We start from the raw sequence: 19,913 nt of genomic DNA on the forward strand, positions 1-19,913 counted from the left end.
CTGCAAGTGACCACCTGGACGCCTCTCTTACGGGGTCTCTCCTTTCTGAGATTGCAGTGGAGAATCCATCCTCTCCCCCTTCAGGTTTCCACTCTTCACCCTCTCTTCTCCACTGATGCCTTGTCCAGATTCATCAGCTTCATAAGGAGCCTGGACTCAGATAACTCTCCAACAAGACCCCCAGTGCCCCGAGCTTCCCGTGTATTCACTGACCCCACTCTTACAGGTAACGCCCAAGCAAGTTCTTGGCTTCCTCATGGCTCCCCTCTGCACCTTGGGGAAAACACCTAGCCCACCTGGAGGGGCTTCCAATTCGATTCTGAGATGGGGCAATCTTCTCTGGTCACACCCCAAGCAGTGTCCTCATCACTGTGGATATTAACTCCCTCCCGAACACCCAACTTCCTTCTCTCCTTTCAACCCCATCCCATTCTTAGCTCCCCACCACGCAGAGGAGAAACTGAGATCTTCACCCTGAGCTCAGGACTAAGGGTGAAAGCCCTCAGTGAGAGCTCCTGAGAATTGTGAAATACTGGGTGGAGTCAACTTCAGTGGACGGCCCTTTTTCCAACTCTCTTGAGATGTCATTCCAGGCCCATAAGGCTGGGGCTGCACTTCTGCCTGTTCTGCACCCCCAGTGAGGCAGTCATGTGCTACTCAGAATGCCAAGGGCTCCCAGAAGTCAACGTAAAAGGGACATCTTTAGGTCAATTCCCTCTGTGCCAAACAGAAGTGAGTGGGCTGCAATTCCTCCTTTCCCCAACCCCCTTTTCTTTTTTCCCCATCTCTCCTTCCTTTTTTTTTTTTTCCCCTTTCTTTTCTTTTTTTTTTGGCTGTGCTTTAAGGAAAAATTTCTGCCCAAGTTAACTCCATCAGCAGCTGCTATAAACCAAAGGGATTGAATATTCTTAAAGTGGTTGCTTTCTCTAAACTTAAAAACAGGTAAATGGAAATAAAAGGGAGAAAACAGAACTATAATAAACCCTTCTTTTATTCTACTTAAGGGCACTGACTTGGGGGATAACTCAGAAAGACTTTTTGAAGTAACGGGGAGGGAAAGAATTTGAAAGGGTATCTGGTCAGTTCTAGGAGGGTTTTTACAAGGAGGAATCCACAGTCAAATCTGATCTTTTACATGGGAGAACATTTTGTGGAAGTATGACTGTCATTTCTTTTTTACTATAAAAAATGCTCGGCTAGTTTTTGAAAACTAGTGAAGTATCAGTTCAAGCACACATTTATAAACTTAAAGGAAAAACAACTCTGCAGAGTAAACTGATAACTTGAAACACATTCCTGGAAACTGATGCAAATACCAAAGGCTGCCAGGCTCCTTCCCTGCTGATGTGGCAGGGTTTGAAGCAGGCAGTCATCAGCGTTTGGTGGGAGGCCCTGGGACTAGACAGAACAATGGAGATGGTGAAAACCAAAGGGGAATTTTTCTTTTTTAAGCAGAAGACTGATTGCCATCCCAGTCATTTTTATACATGATTTTGACTCCTCCTTCCTCACCACTCATTGGGGAAGTGAGTGTTTACAGTTAGATCTCTGTCAAATATTTTGGGCCTCAGAGAGAAGCTTTTTGTGTAGATAGGGGAGGGACTGGGAAGGGAGCTGATCCCAAAGCATGGAGGATGGTCCTGGTGATGGGTGTCTGGTGTGTGATTGTAGGGGGCCTGGTGTGGTGGCTGGTGGTTGAGCAGGAGGAGAAAGGAGTGAAGGAGTAGAAGGGGGAGCCACTGAGGGCTGAGGAGTGGAGGGGTGGAGGAAGGGAGGCAGAGATCAGTCTTCAGCTGCCTGACAGTTAACACCTGCACTCCTACTTCTAAAGTATTCTCTGTTGAAAACAGATGGTCTCTTCAGCTCCCTACACCCCACAGATTTCAAAAGGGGCCACACCTTAAAGGAGGACACGAGAGTCTGCCTGCTAAAGGGATGCGAACAGTCTGATAAAGACTTGTTGTCTTACACTTTTATTCCTTTCTTTTCTTGGATCAAAGCAAGCATTGGAATGATGTCTCCTTTTGAACATTTGTTGAAGCTCCACCCTGTGGAAAGCCCAATACCATCCTCTCTCATTCTAGTTTGAGTTTGAGTTGAGTGGCTGTCAAAGAACTGCCACGAAGGGATGAGCTCATAATTAAGACGGTAGCTGGAAAGGTTTGAGGGCTGCCTTCTCGCTGTGATATTTGGAAGGCGTGGAGCTTCCTGTCCTACATCCTGTCAGTTGGGTTGCTCAGTTCCCACTGGCCATTTCAATGTATAGTCATTTAAATAATATTGAGTGTTGTGCCAGCCACTGTACTAGTTGGGGGGTTTATAACAGGGAAACAGAATGACATAGTCATTGCCCTAAGGAGGCTGGCTGATAGTCTGTTGCAGATAGAGAAGAGTGTGGAGAGGACTGCCATGGCAGAGGACAGGATGTTTTTGTGTTTATGAGGGGATTTAAGATGGACACCTTATCTAGACTTAGGTGGGTAGAGTCAAAGAAGTCTTCCTGGAGGCTGCAGCAAGCTCAAGCCTTAGATATGAATATGATTTAGAAGAGATGGGGGTGGGGAGAGACCCAGGTAAAGAGGCATTAGAAAATGTGCCAGTTCTGAGGAATGGAAGCATTTGGCATGGGGGGGATGGTGGGGTTGGGTAACCAGGGAGGAACCGTGAATAGAGAAAGGAGCTGGAGACAAGATTGGTGGATTTGGCAGGAACCAGATCAAAAAGCAAAAGCATGTTTAAACTGTATTCTGGTGTTTGTGTTTTCTAAACTGTGCTATGGGGAGTGTTTGTATAATTTTAAGGATAGAAATTATGCAATGAGAGCATGCATCTAAAAAGATGGTTTTGGCTGCAGAGGAGCCAATGAGGAGGCTGCGGCAGTAATTCTGCCCGAAAGCAATGGTGGTCGGGACCAAGGTAGTGCTGTTGGACTCGGAAGTCGTCTGATAGTTGACTGTGGGCACTGAGGGAGAGGGAGGACTTGAGGAACGTCACCAGGTTTCTGCCTTAGGAACTGGCTGCCTGGAGGCCTAGTCCATTGAGCCGGGAAACATTTGAGGGGAAGACTTGAGGTGAAGAGAGGATGAAGAGGCCAAATCTGGGCAAGTTCAGTGTTGAGTGACTGTGCCCCCCCCCCCCAAGCTGGATAGGTTCCACAGACAAGAAGTCCAGAACTTACACTTGGTCTAGGTTTACAGACAAAGGAGTTAAAGACATTATGTTACTGATGTCATAGAAATGGGTGAAATCCCCCAGGCTGTATGTGTGCGTGGAAGTGGACAATAGGAAAAACCCAGGACAAAACCCTGAGGAGGCCCAGAATATTAAGCCATGGACAGAAGAAGGGGAAAATGCATCCAGGTGACTGAGAAGGAACAGCCATATGGGATAGGGGAAAACCATACTGTCTCCATCACAGAAGGCAAGTGATGGAGAGAGGGGGAGGAGAGAGCAGTTTTTTGGGTGTCGAAGTTTCATGTGTTTCTGAGAGGTCAAGGAAAAGTTAGAAAGACTACTTAAATTAGCAATCCGGAGGTCACTTGTGATCTTGGTGAGGTGGTTTCAATGGAATGGAATCCAGCTAGGAGAAGGTGGAAGGGTGAGGTCACAGACACATCTAGGGTAGAACTGAAGTTATACTGGGAGTATAATAGGAATCAGGAAAGAGGGGGGTATAGTGTAAGGATGATGTTGGGATTCATATGGCAGAGAATTATGTGTGTTAGAAAGAGACCATCTGAAGCAGATTAACCTTAACACAAACCCCATTCTAAAGATTTCCATTGAAATGCTCTTCTCCTTCTTTAGGAGGAGAAGACATTATGCCCACCCTCATTTGCTTTTTAGCATTGAAGTAAGTGCTTACAGATTTTTTTTTTTTACTTGATAGTGAATGATCATTCTTTTTTCAGGAGTTCTCTTTAAGATACGTAGACACAGTCAATTTATCTCATAGTTTATGAATCCCAGCTCAATCTGGGATTCAGTGCCCCATTTTTCAAGTTTAGAAATATGAAATAAACAATCACTCTTTCTGCAGGACTCCCAGTATTCTTGTGTACAGATTGTATGGATATATTTGTTTTGTGGTCTCTTGTGATTATCTATTCTAAGCCTGATAATTCCAAAGGAATATATTAGGGCACACAAATTTCAACTTTCAATTAAGTCCACCTCTTTCTTTGAGAAGATGCTGATTATATTTCTTCAGCTAGTTCCAAATCTATCCTTAAATTGAAGAGCACCAGAATGCTGATGCCTTCCAAAAGTCCACTCTGGCTTATTAGAACTTTGGTTGGCTTGGTTTCCAGGTTCATATTTTTCAGTTCGTTTCAAGTAGCTGGAAAAAATAAAAAGACTTTCACTTTAGTTGCAAGAAAGATCTGGATGGTGGTGATTGATTTACCCATTAAGTTGAATCGAGATACATCCTCTTTGGTTCCTGTACGGCATACAGAATAACAATTATAAAGACTTAATTATATATGATACCATATTTAAAATTTGTATAATTTATATTTCATCTTTTAAAAGTAACTAGCAAATTAAGTTAGCAGTATTATTGACGAACTCTTTAGAGTTTAAAATTCGATCTTGACCTTTGGGATTCTTAATTTGCATGGATAATCTTTCAGTTAGTTAATGAGCAATCATAACTACCTATTATATTGTGTGTTAAGTATTTTGCTAGGAATTTGACATAAATTATCTCAAACCTCTAATAATCATTATCTAAATCTCGGGGAGAGATATGTTTTATTATTCCCGATTTTATAAGTGAAAAACCTAATGCTTAGAGAAGTGAAGTGACTTGTCTAAGGCTTCCTGGATACCTCAGAATGAGTCAAGTCTCCATTGTATGTTTTCTTTTTTTGTTGTTGTTGTTGTTGATTTTTAATTTCCAGTGTAGTTAACATACAGTGTTATTTAGTTTCAGGTGTACATATAGTGATTCAACAATTTTATACATTATTCAGTGCTCATTATACATTATTCAGTGCTCATTAATAGAAATGTCTCTTAATCCCCTTCACCTATTTCACCTGTCCCCCCATCTACTTCCCCTCTGGTATCCATCAGTTTATTCTCTTATAGTTAAGAGTCTTTTTTGGTTTGTCTTTTTTCCCCCTTTGTTCATTTGTTTTGTTTCTTAAATTCTATGCATTTGTTTTTCTTTGCCTGACTTATTTCACTCAGCATTATACTCTCTAGATCCATCCATGTTGTGGCAAATCCCAAAATTTCATCTTTTTTATGGCTGAGTAATATTCCTGTGTGCGTATACACGGGACGTCTTCTTTATCCACTGACCTATCAATAGACCTTTGGGCTACTTCCATAATTTAGCTATCATAAATGTGCTTCAATAACTGTAGGGGTACATATATCTTATCGAATTAGTGCTTTTGTATCCTTTGGGTAAATACCCAGTAGTAGAATTACTGGATCATATGGTCAATCTATTTTTAATTTTTTGAGGAACCTCCATACAATTTTCCAGAGTATGCACCAGTTTGCATTCCCATCACAAGTGCACAAGGGTTCCTTTTTCTCCACATCCTTGCCAACACCTGTTGTTTCTTTTTCGATTTTAGCCATTCTAACAAGTGTGAGGTGCTATCTCGTTGTGGTTTTGATTTGCATTTCTCTGATGATAAGTGATGATGAACATCTTCCTGTTGTACATTTTCTAATGCCTTGTATTTCTAATATCTAGTAGCTCTCACTATGACAATTGATTAATTAATGAAAGGAGTTAATTTTCCATTGACTAACCCCCTTAAATATGAGGTCATTTTTTTAAAAGATTTTATTAATTTATTTGACACAGAGAGAGAGATCACAAGTAGGCAGAGAGAGAGGGAGAAACAGGGTCCCTGCCAAGCAGAGAGCCTGATGCGGGGCTCAATCCCAGGATCCTGAGACCATGACCTGAGCCGAAGGCAGAGGCTTAACCCACTGAACCACCCAGACGCCCCAAATGTGAGGTGCATTAGCATAGCAGAGACAATGCCCATTTTATTCACACTTCCAACCCTTTATCCTAGCATAGCACCCACTAAATATTAGATGCTCAACAACTGTTTGTTCAGTTAATGAAGACAGATTTGGCATGATGTCACTGGAAAACAAGGACCTTAAATATCAGTTGTGGTTATTTTCTTCATTGTTGGTTTACCATCTAATCCACACACTTAAAATTTTCTTTTTATTTATAGGCAAGAGTGGCAGTCAACACATGAAATTTACTTGAATAATACACGAATGTGTTTTACCCTATTGACCCAATAGTAGCACCTAATTTTTCCTTGATATTAACATGTTGAATTTAATTACTAAAGAACAAAGTGATCAAAAAACAGGAAAAGGCTAACTTTTCTCATTATGAAGTCAAAAAATTTTAGAGTTGAAAAACAACTAAGGGTTCATTCAAAACATAACCATAATTCTAAATGTGTATTGTTTTCTACCATACTTTTAATGTCTGGCTAATGTTAGGCACATTAGGTATTCAGTAAGTTTTAGTTGCATGAATTAATACATTTTATAAATGCACAAACAGGCCTGGAGAGGTTATAAGACCAGCTGCCGTACTATAGACTATGACCAGAGGGTTTCCTGATTCCCAGTATCTTGATTTTTCCTTTAAATAAAATAACAACTAGCATTTCCCTGGAATATTTTGCAGCATTTAGCCTTTACAATTATCTGAAAATTAATTATTTTAGGGAGGATACAATTGAGACTCAACAAAGTTAAAGGTCTTCAGGTCAAGGTTCTCAAAATATGGTCCCTGTACCACTAGTAATATTAGCATCACCCCAGAATTTGTTAGAGATGCAAATCGTACTCCCTGTCCCAGACCTACTATATCAGAAACTCTGGACATGGGTTAGCAGTAGTCTGTGTTTGAACAGCCCTCCAGGTGATTTAGTATTGAGGAATATAACATGATTAAGCTTGAATTAGATCTAAATCTAACATCATGGAGAATAGAGGTGAACATGACAAGATAGAAAAGTGGGAGAGTCCAGTTAAGAAAATCATAACTCCTTTTCTCTATTCTCCTTCACTACAGAAAGCCCCCTTCACAGCTGCTTTTGCTCTCTTTCCAATATATCCATGACTTGCTGCTTCTTTTCTTAATTCTTCTTGGTTAAAGGGAATGGGTAGCTGAACATTCTGAAAGGCAATTATTTTTTTTTTTATTTAAAGTATTTGTAACATCAAAGGAAGGCCGTACTTCAATCCTGTTTTGCTGATCCAAACTCTATTTATTTGGATAAATAGCATTTATAGTGGAAAATGTGTGAGGAAGGGTAGATGTGAACTCTTGGGGAAAGCTGAGTGTGGCTGACCTCATCGTTGGAGCTTGGTGCTAATAAAGTCTGGGCTGTAGCCACAGTCCCTCTGTGGACCAATTAACTTCTTCCTATTTCACTACCTTGGAATTCACCACTCTGTGGTCCTGGATGTAATTCCCTGGATAATTAGTTCAGGTGAGGCAGGAAAGATTCATGGTTTACTGCAAATCCATGACTCATTCTGGACAATGCGTGCCCCCTCAAAGGCCCAGATGATGTTTTGAAACATTTTATTTATATATTGACATCACAGACATATGCTTCTATTCCCTATGGTCCCCAAGTCATGTTTTGATACTTGAATTAGAATGGCACTTCAGAGCCTTAAAAAATGGACTTTCCTTCTGAAGCACCCAAGAGAGTAAGTAAGCAAATAAATCTTCCTATTCAGAGCTCCAGAATGTGCGTGATGCTAGACTAAAGCCGACGCAGAAGTCATTGTTTCTGCCTGGAAGTCCCCGCTGGATTTCCTGACAGGGTCTCGATTTTATAACTGTGGCCACTTATGCACATCTTCAGACCTCATCCTACCCAGACTCTGTCCTTGGATAAGATGAAATTAAGAAGCTCCAGTTCTAGCATTTTCTGTCAGTCTTTGGATTTGACTCTCTACGTTGTTCCTTTTGTCTGGGCTTAATATAGCTAAAGCCCAGTCTAAATGTATGACCAGTCTTACAACATAGATTCTGTCTCTTCTTGTACCCAAGTTCCTCTTTTGATAATATGCTTATCTCCTCAATGACTGGTTTTATTCACTCCATTCATTCGTCACTCGGTGAATCTGTTACTCTCCGTGTAGGACAGAGTGCTGGAAGCTGGCTGTGAGACATGCTCCTGGCAACCCTCCCCTGAGTGCCCTTTCCTGACGCCCTAAAGACCAGAGTCCTGCCCCTAACTTCAGCACGGGGTCTCTACCTTCCTGTCTGATACTGTTGCAGACCTGCCTGCTTGGATCTGCAATAGTGATTCCCCAGGGCTCTATCTTCCAACACCTGTGGCAACACCTGCATTTCTTCTTGCAGGACCTCACTGACGGCAGTCCTGGCTGGGCCTGGCACATCCTCATTATCTCTGTGCTTTCCCTGCTTCTGACTTCCAGCTACTGCCTGCAGCTGAGTCCATTCCTGCCACGCCTGCTCCCAATCGCCACTTTTCTCTGAGTCTCCATCTGAGAGAAGAGAATGGGTTTTGCCGGTTCCTCTAGCCGCATCTTGTTTTGGATTGTATGCTCAACAGTGCTGGAGTTCCAGTTATGTGCCAGGTGCAGATGTGGGGATAGACAGAGGGATAAGGTATAGTTTCCAGTCTCAGGAGATGTCACAAATACAGCAGATTCTCCCCAGTTGTGAGGATAAGGAGATGTATCGGCTCAAGGTACTTAAGATGTAGGGGCAAAAATAAGGTTTTGGAAGGACTAAATGCAAAACCTTATAAATCTTTGTATCATCCTCAAGTAGAACCATCAAGACAGCATGCTAAATAAAGAGAGTATCGGTAACATTTTTCACGTCTTAAATTACTAATAATGGTTATGGTACAATTGCTTTCCATTTACCATCTCTTGCTCAATAGAAATTTCTCAGGGTCTCTCTCCCCTGCCATTTCAATGAAATGCCCATAAATTTGCTTTGCTTTGCTGAAGATAATATGCATATGAAAGGCATATTTTCTCCCTGTATCTAGTTCTCCATCCAAATGTGCAATGCCTTTCTGATTTCATGATTTGGAATTGTTGACTCCCAAATCCTCAGTCCCAGAGATAACTCCCCAAAGCACATACCATCAGGCCCCTCTTACACAAATATCACTTCCCTGCTTCCTTGCAGCTGCGGGAGTGCCATTTTAAGGTCCTGGTTTATGTCTCCTCAGATCCCCTTATTTCCTAAAGCCTCAAGGCAAAAACCTCTGTTACTGCTATGCCATCTGCTTTACTTTACTTTTTTATTCTTGACACCCAATTTCTTTTTCTTTTTCTTTTTCTTTTTTTTTTTTTTTTAAATTATCCTCAACAGGAGTGACTTACAATTCTTATATATGGGAACTAAAATTTTGTGCTTGGGAAAAAAGTATACGAAACCAAATCTGCATACACTGAAATCCCTTGTTTACTAAAATTTGAAATAGGGGCAATTTACGCATGGGGAGAAAATGCCTTACATAGCTGGAGAAAACTACACATTCGCTCATTAAAATAAAGATATTTTGTGTTTATTCAGTGAACAATGTATTAAGATCTCAGGAAGTCTCTAGAAGGATCAAAGAAGAAGTAACTGCTTCTGCTGGGGATGGCTGACTAGGGGAAGGAAACACTAAAACTGACTCTTAGAGGAATTCATCAGGCCAAAAGGAAAGGCAAACCTTTCCCAGGGAGGTGGTACAACATGTGCAGAGACAGATGACATTTACTATAATCCCTATTTAAAAAATAATTAATACTATAAAAATTTCCCTCTTGAATACTGGGTCTCAACCTGGGCAATTCTGGCCCCAGGAGATTTGGAAGATCTGGAGACATTTTTTTTTTACCATCACAGGGGTTGCGGGGGGCACTACTGGCATCTCATGGATAGAGGCCAGAGATGCTGCTAAATACCCTCCAATAAACAGGACAGTCTCCATAACACATATTATCCACTTCAGATGTCAATACTGTCTAGCTTGTCTTATTCACCCCAGTGTCAACAGACAGGTAATACTGACTTAACATTTGTTGAATGAATGGAGGGGTGAAAGAGAAGGGGACATACTCGGGGAGGGGAAATACATGTGCAGAGTTAGAAGTTAGGGTATAATTAAAGACCAGTGAAAAAACAAGACCATTGTATGTTAAAGAAAAACTATAGGGGCGCCTGGGTGGCTCAGTCTGTTAAGCAACAGACTCTTGATTTCAGTGTAGGTCATGATGTCAGGGCCATGGGATCGAGCCCTGCATCACGCTTTGCCCTCAGCTCAGTCTGCTTGTCCCTCTCCCTCCACTCCTCCTTCCTCTCTTATTCTTTCTCTCTCTCTCTCAAATAAATAAACTCTCAAAAAAAAAAAAAAAGAAAAAGAAAAACTATAAAGAGCATCTTGTGCCATATTAAGGAGGCCTCCTCTAATATATAGTGTGCGGAGAATCACTGAAGGGTTTTCAGCAGCAATTCGATACCATCCGATTTGTGCCCTATCTAGGAGCAGTAGAAAGAGCCAGGAGTCCGGGCAGTCATTTAGATAGGCATTGTAATGTACAAGGATGATAAAGGCCTAAACTAAGGCTGAAGCAGTAAAGATAGAGAAAAGAGGGCAGATCTGAGAGATATTCAAGACTTAAAATTAATTAAAATTAAAATTAATAGGACTTGATAATCAGTTAAATATGGAAAATGGAGAAGTTTCTGCCGTGGGCTACTAAGTGGACATTGGTATCATTACTGGAGATGAGGAAGACAGGAAGAGAAGCATGGGATGTGTGTGTGTGTGTGGGGGGTGGGTGTTTATGAGCTTGTCTTTGTATATTCTTTAAAAACATTAACTTACATCATTGTACTCAACAGATTTTTGATTAACCAATTATCCAGGCACTGAGGATATCAAAATAAATAATTCCAGTCCTTAAGAAGTTGACATGTTGGGGCGCCTGGGTGGCTCAGTGGTTTAAGCCGCTGCCTTCAGCTCAGGTCATGATCTCAGGGTCCTGGGATCGGGTCCCGCATCGGGCTCTCTGCTCGGCAGAGAGCCTGCTTCCCTCTCTCTCTCTCTGCCTGCCTCTCCATCTACTTGTGATTTCTCTCTGTCAAATAAATAAATAAAATCTTTAAAAAAAAAAAAAAAGAAGTTGACATGTTCATAGCAGCTCTATTCACACTAGCCAAAAGATGGAAACAACCCAAATATCCACTAATGGGTGAATGGATACACAAAATGTGGTATATCCATACAACAGAATTTTAGTCATCTGCAGAAAGGAATAAAGTATTGATACATGCTGCTACACGGATGAACCTCCAAAGTATTATGCCAAGTGAAGGAAACCAGACACAAAGGGGTTACATAATGTATGATTCCACTTATTTGAATTACCCAGAATAGAGAAGTCCACAGAGGCAATCTGGTGGTGGCCAAAGGGCTAGGGGGAAAGGGCAACAGCGAATGAGTACTCAGTAGGTGTGGGTCTCCCTTTATGATGATGAGAATGTTCTGGAACTATACAGTTGTATGGTCTCACAACACTGCAGAGATACTAAATGCCACTGGATTTTACACTTTAAGGTGATTAATTTTATTTTATGCAAATTTTACCTCAAGCAATTTTTTTAAAGTAAGTTCACAATCTCATGAGAAAGAAAGACAAATAAAAAATATGGCAAATCAATGTGAACCATCTATTATTGTCTCAAATAATACAAAATGTTCTTCAAGCTGAGGAAACTTTCCAGATAAAGCTTCAGCAGGTATGAAAGCCCATGTCAGAAGCGAGGAGCAAAAAGGGATTTAAGAGACCATTTGCTCTATTTTTACAGGCCTGATTACCACACTTCATGTGAAGCATAATGGAGTTATTCCAGAGACATAAAGTGGTTCCATCAATGTCTTGTGACCAGACAACGACAAAGGTCTGAAATAGTATAGTTCACTGATTCTTGGAACTCAGATCTCTTGCAGACTTCATCTCCAAAATATTTGTAGAAGGTGAAGTCAGAGAATGACAGTGGTAATTCAAAGAATTACAAATAGAAAAATAATTCTTTAAGAAAGAATAGTGGAAATTTACAACACAACTTAAAATGGAATGGCCTCTAATGTTTCAGATGGATTATTTTCCCCGAAGAGTATTAAGGAGCCTCCACTGCTTCAGTTGTTTTTAAGAATAAAGAAAGGGTTAAAAGATGTACTGTAGTGAACAACAAGGAATTGGTGGAAGAGTCTCACAATTAACTGAAGGTATATTCATAATATAAAGTGACTTGACTATATTAACACTTTTATTGTCCATATCTTTAAATACCTTAAAAAATAGACTATTGCTCCTTTTATGTTTATGATGCCTTTCAAAGATGGTAATGAGGAACTGGAATCACTGAATAGTTAGGATAGCTCCATCCCTCCATATTGGAAGAAATATTACTTAACCTACTTCTTTCTCAAGTGAATCATTTATCCATTTATTCAGCAAACATGTTTTGAATCATAATCCTGAGGAGAAATGGATGCTTAAGATGATAATTGCCTTCGAGCTGCTCATAATTTAGTGGGGATGTGTGAGACAGAAACAATACAATTTGACAGAGGTCTTTCTATAGGGAAACAAATGAGGTATCTAACTTTGTCGGAGAATATTAAGGTGGAGCTCCAAGAGGAAAAGATGATTATTGATGGGTGAGGGTTTAAACAAGAATATGTAATAAATAAGAATATGTAAAAGCATAGGAGTATGGTGCAATCAAGTTATTTATCCATTTACTTATTAAATACTTTATGTCTACTATACCTCAGTATTTTATGCCGACTACGTTTCAGGCACCGTGCCAGGCACTGATAATCTAAGGCAAGAGGGTTCCTGCTCTCATGATCTATAGTCTAACAGAAAAGACAGAAATTAAACAAGTCTGCACCATAAACTGTGACGAATCTGACAGGAAATATGTGGGGTGCTATGGGAGTACATGGCAGGGGCCCTGATCTAGCCATGGGACATAGGGAAGGACTCTGGGGAAATACCAAACTCAGAAAGTCAATGGTGACTTAGCCTGGGCTACCGTTAACAACATACAATAGACTGAATGGCTAAAACAACAGACATTTATTTCCCACTGCTCTGGAAGCTGGAAAATCCAAGGTCAAGTGCCTACAGATTTGGTTTCTGGTAAGAAGCCACTTTTTGTCTTGTAAATGGCTGCCTTTCTTGTTTTATCTTCATATGGAAGAGAGAGCATGAGAACTCTGGTCTCTCTGCCTCTACATGAATGGATATTAATCCCTTCATGGGGGCCTCACCATCATGACCTCATCTATACCGAACAATTTCTCAAAAGCCCCATGTTTAAATACCATCACATTGGGGTGTTATTCATCACAGCCAAATTTGGTGGGGACGCAAACCTTCAGTCCATAACAAGTGGCTGCCATTTAGGTAAGGGAAGGGAGATGGGTGAGGTATGGGTTGAGTTCCTAGACGTTCCAGGTTAGCCAGAAGACAATTGGGTGGCGGGGCGGGGCGGGGGTGGGGAGTGGTTCTTGAAAGGCATCTCAAGAAATTTATTCTAGCAGCAATGAGAATCCACTAAAGAATATTAAGCCCTAAGCAAAACATTAACCTAACCTTCTAACTCTAACCCTAATCAGATTTTTGTTTAGAAAGACAACTCTCTGTTCTCTTGAGAATGGACTGGAGAGGGCTGAATGGCACAAGACTCTTTAAGAGAACTTTATGAGATACTTCTGGATGAGAGATGATTGGTAGTGGGGTCTGGGGTGATAATATTGCGGATGAAGAGAATTAGGTGGATTTAGGATATAAGAATCAGGAAAAGAGAAAATCAAATGTGACTCTGAGTTTTCTACCTTGTGATAACATTTCTTTCTTTCTTTTTTATTTTTTTATTTTTTAAGGTTTTATTTATTTATTTTCCAGAGAGAGAGCACACGCACATGCAAAAGCAGGGGGCGGGGGAGGCAGGCAAAGAGAGAAGCAGGCTCCCCGCTGAGCAAGGAGCCCAATTAGAACCCAATGTGGGACCCAATCCCAGGACCCTGGGATCATGACCTGAGCCAAAGGCAGACACTTTACCGACTAAGCCACCCAGGTGTCCTGTGATGACATTTCTGAGGCAGAATCCTGGCAGAAGAGTGCATTTAAGCCTGAGAAAATGGTAAATTCCTCTTCAAGCATATTGTTTTGAAATACCTGTGTATAATTTCCCATGGATGGAACATGAGAGCTGTTTATGGTAAAGAATCCGAAGAGAAGTAGCAAGTAGGCAGCATCCATGTCACGGAGGACAAAGGCCTATCTTACAGGGAATGGAGAGTTATCGAGGGACTCTCACTAGGGCAATTCTGTGGTTTGATTTGTGTTTTAGAAGAATTATTCTGGCAGTGGGAAGGATGGACCTTGGGGACTCGAGATTAGAGGCAGGCAGTTAAAAAGCAATTGTATCACATAACATGGTGGTGGTGGGTTGGACAGGAGGAGAAGGAGAATTGTGTTTCAAGGGCAGGTTCATAGAATTTGCTGAGAGAATACTGGGATTAAGGGAAGAATTGTGAATAGTTCCTAAATGTCCTTTGGAACACTGAGTGGATGATGGTGTCTAATAAATACGGGGAAGAAGGAAGAAAGGCAGACTTGTGACTCTAACTTATAATTGTACCTGGTATATTTTAGGACATTATTTGCTGATGACTGGTAGGCAACTGCTACTGGTTTCTGTGAAATCACCACAAGTAGCCTTATGAATATTGACCCATTTCAATTTCCCTCTACAACCTCTTTCTTTCTCTTGATCCCTGTAGATGGGTCTTCTCCCTTCTCTGTACACTATTCCTGTGAGAAGATCTTTTAATGGAGAGGTAATTGAATATCATCATTCTAATAAAAGCACCACCATTCAATGTTGACTTTTGTTCTATGAACTCAATATTAGCCTTAAATATACAACTAATTCTGGGTATTTCTATTTGCATGTTTTGCCATCTTCTCAATTTAACATATTCACATCTAAGCTTTCCAAAATTCTTCCATTATGTCCAAAATCTTTGTCTTTTTCCGAGTCTCTTTGTACCATAATGGTCTCTCAGTTGTACATCTTGAAATCTTAGTATCACCCATGATTTTTTCATAGTCTTTGTTCTTAAAATTCAGTCAATTGTAACATCTTATTTTTTTTCTTTTAAGATGCCACTTGCTTCAACCTTCCTAAATTACTATTCCAAATGTTCTAGTTAATAAAAACAGAAAAGAAAAATATGGATTAAGCCCCATACTGTGTGTCAGATAATCAAAGCTGCTCAGAGTGTAGTACCATTGGAAATATAAATACAGAAGCCAACAAATGCCATTTAATATGATGTGGAATTACTGTAGAGTATAATGTATAGTGAAGGCCACAATAAGAGCTATTTATTCAAACTGTGAAAATCAAGGAAAAGTCAGTAAAAGAAGCAAACTTCTCAGTGAGTTTTGAAAGAGGAATATGATGGCATGGTAGATAAGAAGAGAAAGACAAGATATAGAGGTAGGGGGTATAGTATGAAACAGAGTGCTCAGGCAACCCTCCATGGTTAATGGGGTTAGGGTACAAATTACGTGGCAGGAAGTGGTGGGAAATAAGGCTAGCAAGGGACCAAATCCCTTATCCTAAAGAAGCTTCACACAATTTGCAGATTGCTGTTCCAACTTTGTAGTTGCTTTGATGCTTCTAGGCTCTCCTTCGTCTGGCTAATAAGAATTTATTTTATACGGTATGTAGAATGAGCTTTTCCAGTACTGTCTGTGTATGACCGAGTTAGCCAGCACAACAATCCCTTGAGGTAGTAGCAAGCTCAGTAAGTTTTTTTATATCAACAAAACCAACTTTAGACCCTAGATCTTTTATGTCAGATTGTCAAATTCTTGCCATTCATGTATGCATTTTGTGTGTTTCTGCCAAACTCTTTCACACAATGCTGTGATTATCATTCTACTCCTCAAAACTTTCATTTACTCCCTACTATCCTGTATCAGCAGAAAGAGCCATTTCTGCTTGATGTTTTCAAGGCTCTCCATAATTTGGAAACATCATACATATTTAATCTTATTTTCTACTACTCAACAAAATTTGCCATTGTGCTTTGGTTATCTACTGCTGCCTAACAAATCAGCCTGAACCTTAGTGTCTTTAAACAACAAACTTTTGATTTGTGGCTCAGATATTCAAGTGAGGCTTAGTTGGGTGATTATTCTGTTTTACTTTGTATCAGCTGAGGTCACTCAGGTTTCAGCCATCAGCTGCTCTGGTCCAAAGGGTCGAAGATGGCTCTGTTCGTATATGTGATACATGTGTTGCCTTAACAGAGGTGACTAAAAGTCTGGGGCTCAACTGGGACTGTTGACAGAAATGTCTACATGTGGCAGCTCCAGCACAGCAGTCGGTTTTCTTATTTGGCTCCCACACAGTGTTCTAAGAGACTAAAGCAGAAGCTGCGAGACGACTTCTATCTTAGCCGTGGAATGGAGGTGATGCAGTGCCACCTACCCTACATCCCAAAATCACAAAGAGAACCTCAGTGCCAACTGAGATTCAAGAGGATGAGATGCGATAAGGTCTGATTACCTAGAAGCATGATTTATCAGGGACTTACTTTTGGAAACTAATAAGCACACTTGGCTTTAGTCCAACAAATCCTCAGTGTACATGCAAATGCCACACTTACGTCCATATCTGCACCTTTACCCATGTTCTTCCCACCAGATCCCATTCCATAGCTCCTTTCACTTACTGAAAGTCTCTTTGTCTTTCAAGGAGTGTTCAAGTTTCATCTTGAGCATTTTGAGTATTTTTTTGAATACTCTTGTTCTCAAAAAATCTTCCCCTTATTGAAAATGCAACATTATGTCTAGCCTGGTAGTAGGACTAGGAAGGAGACATCTGGTTGGAAGAATCAATAGGGCTAGCGGGCTGGTAGTGTAGGAATCAGAGATGATGTTGTAGCTTAGAGCCCCAATGGATGAGAGGATGGAGCTACTATTTATGAAACCACAAAACACCATGTGAGTAGTGGACTTTGGAGAAAAGATGAATTCCCTTTTGAGTACGTTGCTTTGGGGGCATAAGGGAGGAGCCAGAAGAGGGAGTCTTGCAAATAATAAAAGGTGAGGAATGGAGATGGGACAGAGGTCAGAATTAGAAGAATCTGGGAAGAATCTTGAAGTTATAGGGTTGAATAAGCTTGCCAGATGAGAATTTGTGGAGATAGAAAGTACAACAGCCAATGGCAGATCTAAGAGGAATTTTTTGCAGCAGAAGGAATATGAGAATACAGAGAAAGAACATAGAAAGAGATAAGAAGACATCTGAAGGAGTGCAGAGCTCCTAATGCAAGGGAGTAATGGGCTTCAAGAAGGTGAAGATGGTCAAGTATTAAGGCGGAAAATATGTTTAAGAAGGAAGGGACTAAAGAAGACCACTGACCACTGATCAAGGAATCATGAGGAGGAAAGTTAGATTATACCCACTAGAAGCGGGCAGTGGGGTTAAGAAGTGGTGAGGCAGACTGGCCACTCTTTCTAGAAGTCTAGAATAAAGGAAAAAGTGGGTATCTTCTGCAGCAGAATTCCAAATAGAACTCTTAAAGGTGGCTATTCTTCTCTGATAGTAGTCACTAAATGGGAGGGTGTGTGTGTGTGTGTGTGTGTGTGTGTGAGTGTGTGTGTGTGTGTGTATAGGGATACACTATATAGCAGTGTTTTCCAAGCCTCATTCTACTTAAAAATCACTGGAAGACCAGTTACACTTTGTAACGCCTCAGATCAGAATGAGAATTTTTAGGGGTGGGGCCCTGGCATCTGCAAGTTAAAAAAAAGTTTACGGACACTGATTTAAGGGTTTGGATATATCGAGGAACCTTGGGCTTCACAAAACAGTTGGTGTCTTCACAGGAGTAGGGTGAAAGGGAATTAAGTTAAAATGGAAAACTGCAAAATGAAAACCACAGTAAGAATTCAAGGTGTATAAAAGAAGGCAAATATCTTTAAATTGAAGACAAATATTTGGCCACCAGAGAAACCCCATGCTTTAGATTTATTATTGTTGTTGTCGTCATTGTCCCTGTTTGCCTCAGCAAGCAACGTGGACAATTTTATGAAAGTCTGTCATCAGAATTCCAAGCCATTCTCCTTTTCCTCTTTTCATTTCTTTTCTTAAAACTGAGCTGGGGGAGGAGGGCAACAAGAATGCGGTCTGTGAGGCAAGCTAAACCTCAGGAATTATTTCAAACCAAACGTTTTTTCTAACTATTTGAAGCCTGGAAGTCTGGATATTGGGGGTCGGGGAATGAGCACAACTTGGGCTGTGGAAACATCTGTCATTTCCTGGGAGGTGCCCTGGAATTAACTCTTGAACACACTTTTAAGATGTGACCAAGGTCAGGTCCAATCCTAGACTTTTTCTTTATACTTTTCAGATTGGTGTTTTCTTGGTCTACATCTCAGTGGGAAGAGAGTGGCTTTCCTTGAGAAACCAGCAAACAGCCGCGCCATTTGGGGATGTCAATGATACCGACACTGCTCAGTGCCTCTGTGTTCTCGCACTTCTCTGCGGTAATCCGAAGTGCGGACACAAGTAGTGTCACATTTTATGAATCATATTTAAATATGAATTAGTTTAGGGTGTTATGGTGTGTGTATGTTTTCAAGGGAAAAATCTTTATCAGCACGCAACGTCTGGCTTTTGTGTTGCGCTAGTATGCCCAGGAAAGGGTTACAGAAGCCTGTCTTCTTGATGTATAACAGCTGTTAAGAAAGCTCTGCTTCACGCTAACTCACCGCCATCACCAACCCCCACTGCCTCTCTCTACTTAGTAAAATTCCTCGCAAAGTTGAAATCCAGTGGTAAGCAAAGGAAGCAGCGTTGGTTCATTAGTTTTGAGAGGACTAAGGATGAGACTGTTGTAGTAAAAAGGAAGTTTTAAATGCACCAACTGGTATGCAGTCTCCAGGATTCGTGGTTGGGAGTGTTGATCCTGAAAAGGAATCATTCAGGATAAAGAGTAGTCTTGGATTTATTGAGAGCCTGAGCTAGAATTGGAAGCCCCAAACCAAAATCACAATCAAGTCTGAGAGCTCAGCGTCTTCAATTATGTGAACACCGCTTGGCAGTTTCTTGCTGTATGCAACTTAGAGCAGATAACAACTTCCACTGCCTCTCTAATCAGTGTCTTACAGAACTGCGCTTGCTCGCTACAAATAAACAAGGACACACAAATGAAGTGTCCACAAAATGGCACACCCTTGGGTCAGCATAATAGCCACTTAGGCTGTGGAGAAATCCACATGATTCATGAGGTCCTTAACTAAACACATTAAGGAACTATATATTACATTTTCTCCAAGTCAGAATAAGTGCTTTAAATAGCAGTCAGGAAGGAGAGGTCGAAATGTCCATCTCAGAATGCCCCCACCCCCGTCTCTGTGTGTTTGTGTGTGTCTTTCTCTTGCTTTATCTCATGAAGGTCAAGTGTCAGTGTGTAACCCCCATCTCTTGAGTAACATGAAGTCCCCAAGGAAATGAAAACAACTCATTTCTCTGTGAAATCCAAGGATCATCTGGATGGACCCGATACACTACAATGCTCATTGTTGAGAGCCACGAAACTGATTTAAAAGACAGAAGTTGGGAAATGAAAGAGAGAAAGAGACGCTCAAGTTTACTAAATGCATAAATACTGCTAGAGAAGGGGCTGGCTGGCTTCTTGGCTGGAAGGCTGAGGGCAAAAGCCTCTGCTGAGCCACGCTGGCTTCCTTCTGGAAGGGCGGGCTGTGGGGCCGCAGCTGGGCGGGGCTCCAGCTGGTCAGCTATGTGGCACTGCTGCTAT

This window comes from Mustela erminea, chromosome 11 (genome assembly GCF_009829155.1).
Source record: "Mustela erminea isolate mMusErm1 chromosome 11, mMusErm1.Pri, whole genome shotgun sequence".
In the NCBI taxonomy this organism is placed as follows: Eukaryota; Metazoa; Chordata; class Mammalia; order Carnivora; family Mustelidae; genus Mustela; species Mustela erminea.